This window comes from Glycine soja, chromosome 20 (genome assembly GCF_004193775.1).
Source record: "Glycine soja cultivar W05 chromosome 20, ASM419377v2, whole genome shotgun sequence".
Lineage (NCBI taxonomy): Eukaryota > Viridiplantae > Streptophyta > Magnoliopsida > Fabales > Fabaceae > Glycine > Glycine soja.
Window position 1 is genome coordinate 11037342 of NC_041021.1, and position 12200 is coordinate 11049541.

The 12200-nt window shown below is 36.6% G+C and overlaps 1 non-coding gene across 1 annotated transcript; it reads right to left on the reverse strand.

The window, feature by feature from the left end:
- Positions 1–11520: 11520 nt before the first annotated feature.
- Positions 11521–11627, reverse strand: LOC114404004. Its single transcript, XR_003664767.1, has one exon. It is a non-coding gene; the product is annotated as a small nucleolar RNA R71 (small nucleolar RNA).
- Positions 11628–12200: the final 573 nt, after the last annotated feature.

Below are 12200 nucleotides of genomic sequence, written 5' to 3' on the forward strand. Positions count from 1 at the left end.
CCCCAAAGTTGCTGGTATGTGATTTTTTTAATTATTTCAAATTTATTTATTTTTTATAAATTGTTATATTTTATTTGTTGTATGTTTTTTTTTTGCAGGTGGTCATCTTGTGTACAAATTGCTGTTAGTTTAATATGTTTATTATTTTAGTTATTTTTTATTAATTATATAACAAATTGTTTATTTGTGTTACGGTTGTTTAATTTTTAGAATATAAACTTAATTAAGATTCATAATAAATATTACTGTAATAATGTTATTATGCGTATTTAAAAAAGAAAGGCATATTATTATTATATATAAAAAATATATATATACGTGTTCTTATATTATTTTCTGAAATTTGTGAAATTGAGGAAAAAAATATATATATTTTCTGAAAGTTGAGAAAAAAAATCCTCAATGTGAAGAAATTATTTTTTTATTATATATATATGCTTATTGAAATTATTGAAATTGACAATATATATATATATATTTTCTGAAAATGAAGAAAAAAAATTCTGAATGTGTAAAAATTAATTTTTATTATATATATATTAAAATTGCTGAAATTCACAAAATATATATATATATTTTCTGAAAATGAAGAAAAAAAATTCTGAATGTGTAAAAATTAATTTTTATTATATATATATATATTGAAATTGCTGAAATTGACAAAATATATATATATATTTTCTGAAAATGAAGAAAAAAAATTCTGAATGTGTAAAAATTAATTTTTATTATATATATATATATATATATATATATATATTAAAATTGCTGAAATTGACAAAATATATATATATATTTTCTGAAAATGAAGAAAAAAAATTCTGAATGTGTAAAAATTAATTTTTATTATATATATATATATATATATATATTGAAATTGCTGAAATTGACAAAATATATATATATATTTTCTGAAAATGAAGAAAAAAAATTCTGAATGTGTAAAAATTAATTTTTATTATATATATATATATATATTGAAATTGCTGAAATTGACAAAATATATATATATATATTTTCTGAAAATGAAGAAAAAAAATTCTGAATGTGTAAAAATTAATTTTTATTATATATATATATATATATTGAAATTGCTGAAATTGACAAAATATATATATATATATTTTCTGAAAATGAAGAAAAAAAATTCTGAATGTGTAAAAATTAATTTTTATTATATATATATATATATATATATATATATATATATATATATATATATATATATATATATATATATATATTGAAATTGTTGAAATTGACAAAAAATATATATATATTTTCTGAAAATGAAGAAAAAAAATTTCTCAATGTGTAGAAATTATTTTTTTGAAATTGTTGAAATGGAGAAAAAAATATATATATATTTTCTGAAAATTAAGTAAAAAAATTCCTCACTCAATGTGAAGAAAATTTAAATTACGTGTTTGTTTGTAAAATTTTAATTACGTGCTCCTTTTTAAAATTTAAATTACGTGTTCGTTTCTAAAATTTAAGTTACGCGTACGTACTTAACTTTATTTATTATTTATGATATGTGTGACTATTAATTTTTTTTTCTTTCTATACAGGAGTTTTAAAATGGCTAGTTCGTCATCTTCTCATCATTATGACGTGGCATCTGGACCATTAGAGGATGATTTATTGTGGATGCAAAAAAATCATGTATCCCAACATATTTGGAATGGTGCTAATGATAGGACATTAAAAATTCGACGAGCCACACCACTATACAATCATAGAGAAGCACCGCCCGAAGAAATTATTCCTCTATTACAAATTTCGGGTTTGTACCCGATAATGAAATTGGCGCAGCTGAAAGTGAATGGAGCATTGGTGAATGCTTTTATTGAAAGGTGGAGGCCAGAAACGCATACATTTCATTTGAAGTGTGGAGAGGCAACTATTACACTTCAAGATGTTTCTGTGCTACTTGGTATTCCTGTGGATGGAAGACCATTAATTGGAAATACAAATATTGATTGGTTTGAATTGTTTCATGAATTATTGGGTGTCATGCCTGACGATGCTGCAATTGATGGGAACTCAATTAAATTGAGTTGGTTGTCTTCTCATTTTGCAAATATTCATGATTTTACAGGCAACCAAGAAGGCCTTGAAAGATTTGCTCGTGCTTGGATCTTACAATTCATAGGTGGGGTAATGTTTGTTGACAAAAGCAGCAAACGGGTGCATTTGAAATATTTGCAGTTTCTGAGAGACCTTAGAGAGTGCAGTAGTTATGCATGGGGAGCTGCTGTTTTGGGTAACCTTTATAGAGAGATGTGCATCGCAACAGACTATAATGCTAAATCAATAGGCGGTTTCACTCTCTTGATTCAATTATGGGCATGGGAACGATGCCCAACATTAGCCCCCTCAGTTATTCCTCCACAACAACAAAACGCGCCACTTGGTTACAGGTATACTTTCCTTTACTATTTTGAATTCATTATTAATAAACATGCTTGGTTGATGTTAATCATTATTCTATGTAACATTTTATTTTGTTATTTAATTTTTTGTGAAGATGGTTGGGAGGTGAATTGCATCACATAGGCAATGACAATTTAATTGAGTTTCGTCGTAAATTAGATGTCATGAAACGCGACGAGGTAACAATTTTGATGTTTGTTTATTAAATGATGTTGTATTTCTTAATTAATTTATTAAATTTAACTTTTATATGCAGTTTGTATGGGTCCCTTATGCTGGACATGTGGAAATGAACTTGAGTCAAGTTTGTTTTTTTGGGTCTGTATTATGGACATGTATCATACCACTTATTTGTTTTCAAAAAGTGGAATGGCACCAGCCGGATAGAGTCATGAGACAATTTGGAATGCAACAACCTATTCCGGGACCAGTAATGCAACCCAACAACATACATGACTTGACATTAAAGGGAAAGGAAGGAAAAAATTGGATGCGACTAATGCAACCCGCGCTTAATGAATGGAATAGTCGCTATGAAAGGAGAGTAGAGCAGACGCCGCCACAAACAGGGACCCTCGGTCTGAACTCTGAATATATGAGGTGGTACAGGCGTAAAACAAAAGTGTATGTGGACCCAAAACATGCAAGAAGAGGACTATTGGTATACATTGTCCATTATAATTTAGAAAAGAATGTTGCGCTTATTTAAGATTATTTTAATAACTATTCATTTATTTTCTATGCAGGGTGAAATCGCCGAAACACTACATTTTATGGTGTCGCCTGTTGGGAGAAGGGTTTCTACTTTTGACGATTTACTGCCATGTATCGAGAAGATCACTCTTTTGTCTGAGGAAGAGGATAGGATACTTGAGGCACATGAAGATGCTCCCCCTTCTCAGCCACAATTTGAACATCAACAGTTTAATATACTACGGCAAAGTGTGGAGACTCGAGGCTTAGCGCGACGTCGGGAAACTGTTGATGCAGCAACATATAGTTTGCCTCCGATGCCAGAATGACAACATGGAATGTATTACACACCGCCGACATTCACCCAAGAACCGTCTCAGATGCCGCCGATGTATTCATACCCACATGATTTTCAACCAGGGTATAGTTTTGCAGGCATATTTGGGTCCTCTCCTTCTTCAACGGAAACTCCTTCATTTACCCAAAGTGGTCAAGTATCGACCCCAAATGCCCCACTTGCTGGTCCGTGGAATGTACCTGGAGATATACCCGACATGGACGACTTATTAGGGGTCGATTTACGTCATGATTTCTCTGCCGAGACTGACCAAGTGGATGAAAGGGCGAATCCTAGAAGAAGAAATCCTGATAGAGCAGCTAGAAATTGGGACCGGCCATGTGGAACTTCGTCGCGGCATCACAGACATAGTGATGATTGATTAATAATGAGTTTACATTTTTTCCGCATGGTTTAACATTTTCATGTACCTTGTATTATTTTTTTCCATGTGTTTCATATTGTCTTCTACTTTGTATGATTTTATTTCATGTTAATTTAATATTATTGTCACTTCAACGTTTCAATTTATTGTGCAATGCTTTTAAAATAAATAAAAATAAATAACCATAATGTTAATGACACATAAATCAAAAGTGATCTCTTACGTAATTTAATGGCCAAATCAAAAAAGAATTGACCAAATCAAGAAGCATTTTAAAACATTTTAGGATTTCAAAATGTATTTTAGGTGAAAATGTATTTTATTGAAAATGTACTTATATATACTTCAAAAAGAGAGAATAATAAAATATAAAAAAATAACAAATAATACTAATAATAAAAATGAAAAAAATTTAAATTTTTGATAAACAAATTAAAAAATATACAATTTAGAGTGTATAAAAAATAATCTTATTGAAATTTTGGGTTGGGGGAATATAAAAAATAACAAATAATACAAATAACAAAAATGAAACAAAATTTAAATTTTTGATAAACAATATAAAAAATATAGAATTTTCGGGGGGGTGTGGGAAGAGGTTGGGGGGGTGTAAGAAGAAGAGGTTGGGGGTGTGGGAAGGGGCTGGGGGGGTGTGAGAAGAAGAGGCTGGGGGGGTGTGGGAAGGGGCTGGGGGGTGTGAGAAGAAGAGGCTGGGGGGTGTGGGAAGGGGCTGGGGGGGTGTGAGAAGAAGAGGCTGGGGGGGGGTGTGGGAAGGGGCTGGGGGGTGTGGGGGGTGTGGGGGGGGGCAGGCGCCTGGCTGCCCGGCGCTAGCCGTAGTGCCTGACCCCTGGGCGCTACCAAAGGCGCCTGACCCCTGGGCGCTACCAGTCGCGCCTGGTGTAGGGGCGCTACCTCCCTGTGCCACGTGTCACGTGCACAGTGGAGGCGCCGGGGTGGGGGGCGCTTTGCAATAAAAAAAGTGACCCCCTCCGGAAATAATTTCAAAAGGGCCCCTTTTTGGTAAATAATTTCTAAAAGGGGCCCCTTTTGGTGTTTTTGCCGGTAGATAAGGATCTAGTTTCTCAAAGAAGTCTCTTGAGAAAGCTTCTTAAAGAAGCCACGAGGAAGCTTCTTGAGGAAGCTACATGAGCTGCCTCGGTAAAAACGCTTCCCAGCCTTCGTTAACCGTTGAATCTTCTCAAAATTTGGTCTGTAGCTTCACAAGACAGTTTTCCATGATCTGGCTGTTGGGATCTTTGAGAAGATGTCTGGAGTGTGCGCGAAGCTTCCGTTCCCGAGAGCATTTCTCATTTAAGCTTTTCAGCCTTTGCTTTCGTGTAGCTTAGGAAAAACACCATTTCTTCTTCTTTCTTTCTTCCAAAGCCATTTCTAACGTCCCAAGCACTTTCTCCATCACCCAAAGCCACCATTAGCCACCACAAACCGTCATTGTTCTCCGTTGCAACCCCACACTGAGAGGAACCCTTCGACCGAAGCAGAATCTTCCAACTTGGATCGCGGTTTCGGTAGAGAATGAAACCCTAGTATGACCTTTCGTTTTCCTTTAAGGTAACCATGGTTCTACGCTTGTTTCTTGTTAGTTTCAGCTTGTCTTTGCATCTTTTCTGACTTTGGAACCACCATTGCATGTCTTATGCTTCCTTTGAAAAACCCTAGAGAAAGAGATTTTGTAAACGTTATCTTTTCATGAAATGCATGTTATTTTCGTAACCTACACTGAACCCCGGTCACATTGGCATGGTCGGAATTTCCAAATGATGTTCCTTTGTAAAACCCGAAATGCTCTCAGCTCTTTCATGTAATGATGTGGGTGTTTGACCCAAAGCACTATTATTAGCTTTGTTTTCTGAAATCCATATTAAGTCTCCTTCATTTTGGTATGGTAGAGGATTGCGTGGAACCGACGAGCAGAAAAGAAAAAGACATCTCCAAGTGACGTGACAAGGAAATTGTGGGTAGCTCACAATAGGTGAGGGAAGTTTATTATAAAATTTACTATTTTAACACCATAGTTAAGGTCAGGGAACCTAGCTATGAGGATATCTGCCTGTCCCTGTTGCATGCTGATTTTTCTTTCAAGAAAATTATGTTTTTAACTAATGGGATGCGATAAAATTATTATTGATATGCATGCTGGTTTTTCAGGAGAAATTATGTTTTGACGAATGGGATGCGATATATATATATGTATGTGTGTGTGTGTGTGTGTGTGTGTGTGTGTGTGTGTGTGTGTGTGTGTGTGTGTGTGTGTGTGTGTGTGTGTGTGTGTATGTATGTATGTATGTATGTATTGTAATGAATGATACTGTTGTGTTTGTCTGAATTATGTTGCTTGAAGGCCGTGAGTGTGAATCTCAGACATGAAAGATATATATGTGTGCGAAATACGATTTGTTGTTGATGTTGCTATTGAGGATTTTAATTGATATGTGATGATAATGATGATTATGATGATATTGATTTGAGATGACGTTATTAATAAAGACCATGTCAACATGAATTGTTATTATTGATGAATATGTGAATATAAAATGAGGTTGTTGTTGTTGTTGATAACGTCATTGAGACGAGATGATATTTATGTTGAGAATGACATGGAAATGGAATGTTGATTGATGTTGGAAATGCATTGGAATGTGCATGTTGTGTATGTTTGTGGGGGGCACTGTGCACTGACCTTCCAGGGTCTTTGGCACTAGCTTTTGGCCACGTTCATACGTTGGATGTTGTGTATGATCGTGGGGGGCACTGTGCACTGACCTTCCAGGGTCTTTGGCACTAGCTTTTGGCCACGATCATACATCGTATGGAGTGTATCTCATGGGGGGTAGAGTGCACTGACCTTGTCAGATGGCCCAGACGTGGGTAATTAGCGTGGTTAGAGAATCTAAGCACTTCTGAGGGGATGCTTAGGCACTTTAATTGCTCCATGGTCTTTGGCACTTACTTTTGGCTCATACGACACAGGAAATAGAGTAACTGTGGCCAAGTGTACTTTGTACTAGGGGGCTTGTCACCTGGTAGGCAACACCTTTGGGTTCCCAGGCTGATCACCTATGGGAGGGGGGCTGTTACGTGCACACCCGGGTGGTCTCGACAAACTCAGCACAGTTCCCTAAGTGAGAGTGTAGTGTGCACACACTTAGGATATTTCTTGAGGTTTGGTTGTTGTTGGTACGTACCACATTGCATCTGAGTGTTGAGTCAAGTGAATGCATCATTCTGTGCAGTCTTGATTGGGTCCATGGATGGATGATGAGTAATTGTTGGATGTGGATGATGAATATTTGTTGGATATGAGTGTTGAATAATGATTGTTGTGTATGCTCATCATGTTTGCCTATGTTCCTTGCTAATTGTGGTTATTTGGAATTGGTATTGGTTCTTTTTATAATGAACTCAGCCTTGCAATTTTGTATCGTGTGGTTGATACCTGTGATGATCACGAACCTGGTTCTTGGGATAGAATGACAGTGGCAGGGTGTAGGGAGTAAGATTCTGGTGAGGAGCCGCCGAGTCGACGTGATGACGTTGACGTTATTTTGGGAAAGAGTTGTGTTTTGTAATCAACTCCTTCGTAGTTGGCTTTTAAGTTTTATTTTGTTGAGTTAAAGATGTAAAACTGAGATTTAATTATATATATGAACAGATTTAATTTTTGTTATGCGTATGACATGTACCGAATTATTGTTTCTATGTAATTATGCATATTCACTTAAGTAATGGCGTGTTGTTGGATGAATTTATGTTGTGACAAAATCACTTCTATTTTCATAAGCAAAAATTAAGGGAGTTCTTTTTATAAAAAATGAAATTATCGAATATTAGAGTGTGGATACCGTAGTGACGAGGCGGGTTGTTACAAAGCTCAGTCCCATAAATCTGACAAATTGCCTTCACAAACTGTGCAGAATCCAAAAAATGTGAGTGTCATCACCTTGAGGTCTGGCAAGCAAATTGCAGTGCCTTCGCCAGTAGCAGCACCTGCACCTGAACCTGTCAAGCTTCATTCTACACCTGAAAAAGAGGATGAGCTAGCTGCACAGAGGAGAAAGCTTCCTGATCATGAGGGAGCTAACAAAAATTTTCATGCAGGTGGACCTTCTTCTAGTAGTCCTGACTTGCAGCAGCCTCCTATCCCTCTTCCATTTCCATCTAGAGCAATTCCAAACAAAAAGATGGAAGAAGTGGATAAGGAGATCTTGGAGACCTTCAGGAAAGTAGAGATGAACATACCTCTGCTAGATGCCATCAAGCAAATTCCAAGATATGCCATCAAGCAAATTCCAAGATATGCCAAGTTTCTAAAGGAGTTGTGCACCCACAAAAGGAGGCTCAAAGGCAATGAAAGGATTAGCATGGGCAGAAATGTGTCAGCATTGATAGGTAAATCTGTTCCTCACATTCTTGAGAAATGTAAGGACCCAGGTACTTTCTGTATACCTTGCATTATTAGGAACAACAAATTTGAGAATGCCATGCTAGATCTAGGAGCATCAGTTAGTGTCATGCCTCTGTCCATTTTCAATTCTTTATCTCTTGGACCTTTGCAACCTACGAATGTGGTGATTCACTTGGCAAATAGAAGTGTTGCTTACCCTGCAGGTTTCATAGAGGATGTGTTGGTTCGGGTTGGTGAACTTATTTTTCCTGCTGATTTTTATGTGTTTGATATGGAAGAAGGATTTTCCCATGGTTCAGTTCCAATTATTTTAGGCAAGCCATTTATGAAAACAACCTGAACCAAGATAGATGTTTATTTTGGCATATTGTCTATGGAATTTGGCGATATTGTTGTTCATTTTAACATTCTTGATGCCATGAAACATCCATCCGAGGATCATTCTGTTTTTCATGCTGAGATACTTGATCATATTGTTGATGATTATATGTTTGATTTTGATTCTCTTCATGGTAGGAAACATCCATTTTTATCTGATCTGCATACTTGTCATTCCTCATGCATTGAATCTGAATCTGAGTTTGAATTTGATCATGTATCGGATTTTTATGTTGAGAGTTGATGTGCCATCATTTTCTTCTATTTTCTAAACCCTTTTTGCACCATTTTAATTACTGATTGGTCTTAATTGTCAATTAATTAGGCAGTTTTATTATTTGGGCTCATTTAGCTAATTTGATGTTTTTAATCTAATTTCAGGAATTAATGAAACATTGGGCTTAATCCGGATTTTGGTTGTGGACTTGAAGAGGGCAAATAAAGCAGCGCTTACCTTAGTTAATTTCTAATTAGGAAATTTCGTAATTTTATTTTATGTTGTTCAGTGTTTATTTCATTTTGGGCCAGAGTATTGTAATAGGGACCAGTGACTTTGAGTGACTCTTTTTAAATAGCTGCCTTGGGATTCGTGTAGGGCATTCTGTGATGCTATTTTCATTATTCAGAGCTTTGGTTTTAGGTTTTCACGTTTTTCTGTTCCCTTGTTACGGTTTTTGTTCTTAATGCAAATTTCCGTTTTCTGCTTCTAATTACGAGTTCATTCTTGCTTCTTCTTCTACTTTCATTTACATTTCTGTCTCATTTACGTTTCTGTTCATTTACGTTTCTGTTCATTTACGTTTCTGCTTCATGTTTCATTTGCGATTTCTATTTGAATCCATGGAAGTCTAGATTTTCTGGTGTTGTTTCCTTTTGAGGACGAAGCCCAACTCTCTTTGAGGTTTCGCTTGTAATGTGGTTTCCTGGCAGTTTTCCTTTCACCAGTTATCCCAAATTCGTGAATATTAATCAGTGCACGCTTCATGTTCGATTAATTGCCTTTGAGCCTAACTTGCGTTCATGCTTAATGGACGAAGGGCTAACTGGTGTATGTAGTGCCTAATCACGTATTGACAACCCTAAGTTGATTTTCGCTTAGTAAATTGAAATAGGGTTGGATTAAGTGGTTGACTGTTAAAGACGAATTCTCCATAACCCAGGATAAGAGAATGGCTTCTGAATCAAAGGAAACAACCCGTTTTTAATATTAGTAGTTTAGTATTCCAGTTTACTTGTTCTGCTCTTTCATCACAAAACAAACAACCCCCCCCCTCAATCGTTACTGTTACTGCAAGTATATTATGAACATTTGGTGTGTCACTGCTCGTTGGGAAACGACCTAGGATCACTTCCTAGTTACTGCATTTTCATGTTTATTTGATTCGGGTACGGCCTCGATCAAATTTGGCGCCGTTGCCGGGGAGCAGTGTCCAAAGGTTCATAATAGCTAGCGCGTCGTGTGTTTAATTCTTTCGTGTTTTATGTTTAATTGTTAGTATTGTGTTAGTATGTGTGTTAGTGTTTGTTTAGTATCTTGGTATTTTGTTTAGTGTGTGTTCTGTTTCAGTTTTCCTGCTAAGCGCTTCCCCTGTTTCAGTTTTGGGTGTTTTGCTGTGAATAGTGTTTTGCGACGGACTTAGCGACCATTTATGCTTGCGGCAAACCAGAGTAGTAGTAGAAATCCCTTAGCGACGGATTTTAGCGACCACCCATGCTGAATTATTTGTGATTTTTTGTTTTAGTAGCTAGGGTTGTTATTTTTGGCTGAATTTTTTTGTGGTCACTTCTTTTAATCCATATTTTGTAAGAAAAATAGCTAGAGCCTTTAGTTTGGTCAAATTTGAAAGTTCCAAAAAAGTAGCAAATTTTGTGTTTGTCAAAACTTCAAACGGCCATAACTTTCGCTCTGGTTATCAGAATCGCAATTATTATATATGCATTTGGGGTAGAAAAAAATTTCCTACGCCGAGGCAGCCCAGCCATAGGCCGACTGAGGTCTCCATCGTCCAAAAAAAGCGATTCTGTCAAAAGTTTTTTATTTTTCAAGTTTTATTCACTTATTTTTCTTAACTTACCATTTTTAGCTTTCATAGTTAGACTTTGAATTTTTGTCTGAAATTTTTTTGTGCTATATTCTCATCATTTTATAAGGTTGCTCACAAAATTTCAAGTCATTTGGATATCATTTGAGGGTAGTTGTAGTTCAAACCTACACCTTTATTTACATGACAAGGCAACTAGTTGTGTGCATGCTGAATGTAGTGTATGACTAGAGGCAATCCATCTGACTTACAACCCTTTGATCCTGAGATAGATAGGACATTTCATAGATTAGTTAGGCATCATTTTATACCTTTTGATCATTCTGAGCATTCCATTACTGGTGAATCTGTGCATTTTGTTATTGGTGATTTTGAACATCTTGATCTTGAGCATTATAATTTTGAGCATTCTGATTCTGAGCATTCTGATTTTGCACATTTTGAGAACATGGCACAACCTCCACCCCGTGAGAGGACTCTAAGGGAAATGGCTGCACCTGATTTCACCTACGAAAGCTTGTGCATCCAATACCCTAATGAGGATGTCCCATATGTTCTTAAAACTGGACTGATTCATTTGCTTCCAAAGTTTCATGGCCTTGCAGGTGAAGACCCACACAAACATTTGAAGGAATTTCATATTGTCTGCTCCACCATGAAACCCCCAGATGTCCAAGAGGATCACATATTCTTGAAGGCTTTTCCTCATTCATTAGAGGGAGTGGCAAAGGACTGGCTGTATTACCTTGCCCCAAGGTCCATCACGAGCTGGGAAGACCTTAAGAGAGTATTCTTAGAAAAACATTTCCCTGCTTCCAGGACCACAGCCATCAGGAAAGATATCTCAGGTATTAGACAACTTAGTGGAGAGAGCCTGTATGAGTACTGGGAGCGATTTAAAAAACTATGTGCCAGTTGCCCTCACCATCAGATTTCGGAGCAGCTTCTTCTCCAATATTTTTATGAAGGACTCAGTAATATGGAGAGAAGTATGATAGATGCTGCCAGTGGTGCAGCCCTTGGAGACATGACTCCTGCTAAAGCCAGAAATTTAATTGAGAAGATGGCTTCCAACTCCCAGCAGTTTAGCGCCAGAAATGATGCTATAGTCATTAGAGGAGTGCATGAGGTAGCTACAAACTCAGCTGCATCATCTGAGACTAAGAAGCTTGAAGGCAAACTGGATGCATTGGTTAACTTGGTAACCCAGCTGGCCTTGAATCAGAAATTTGTACCTGTCGCAAGGGTTTGTGGTTTGTGCTCCTCTGCTGACCACCATACAGACCTTTGCCCTTCCACGCAGCAACCTGGAGCAATTGAGCAGCCTGAAGCTTATGTTGCAAATATTTACAAAAGACCTCCTCAACCTCAGCAGCAAAATCAACCACAGCAAAACAATTACGACCTCTCCAGCAACAGATACAACCCTAGATGGAGGAATCACCCTAATCTCAGATGGTCCAACGCTCAGCAACAACAACAGCAGCCTGCTCCTTTCTTCCAAAA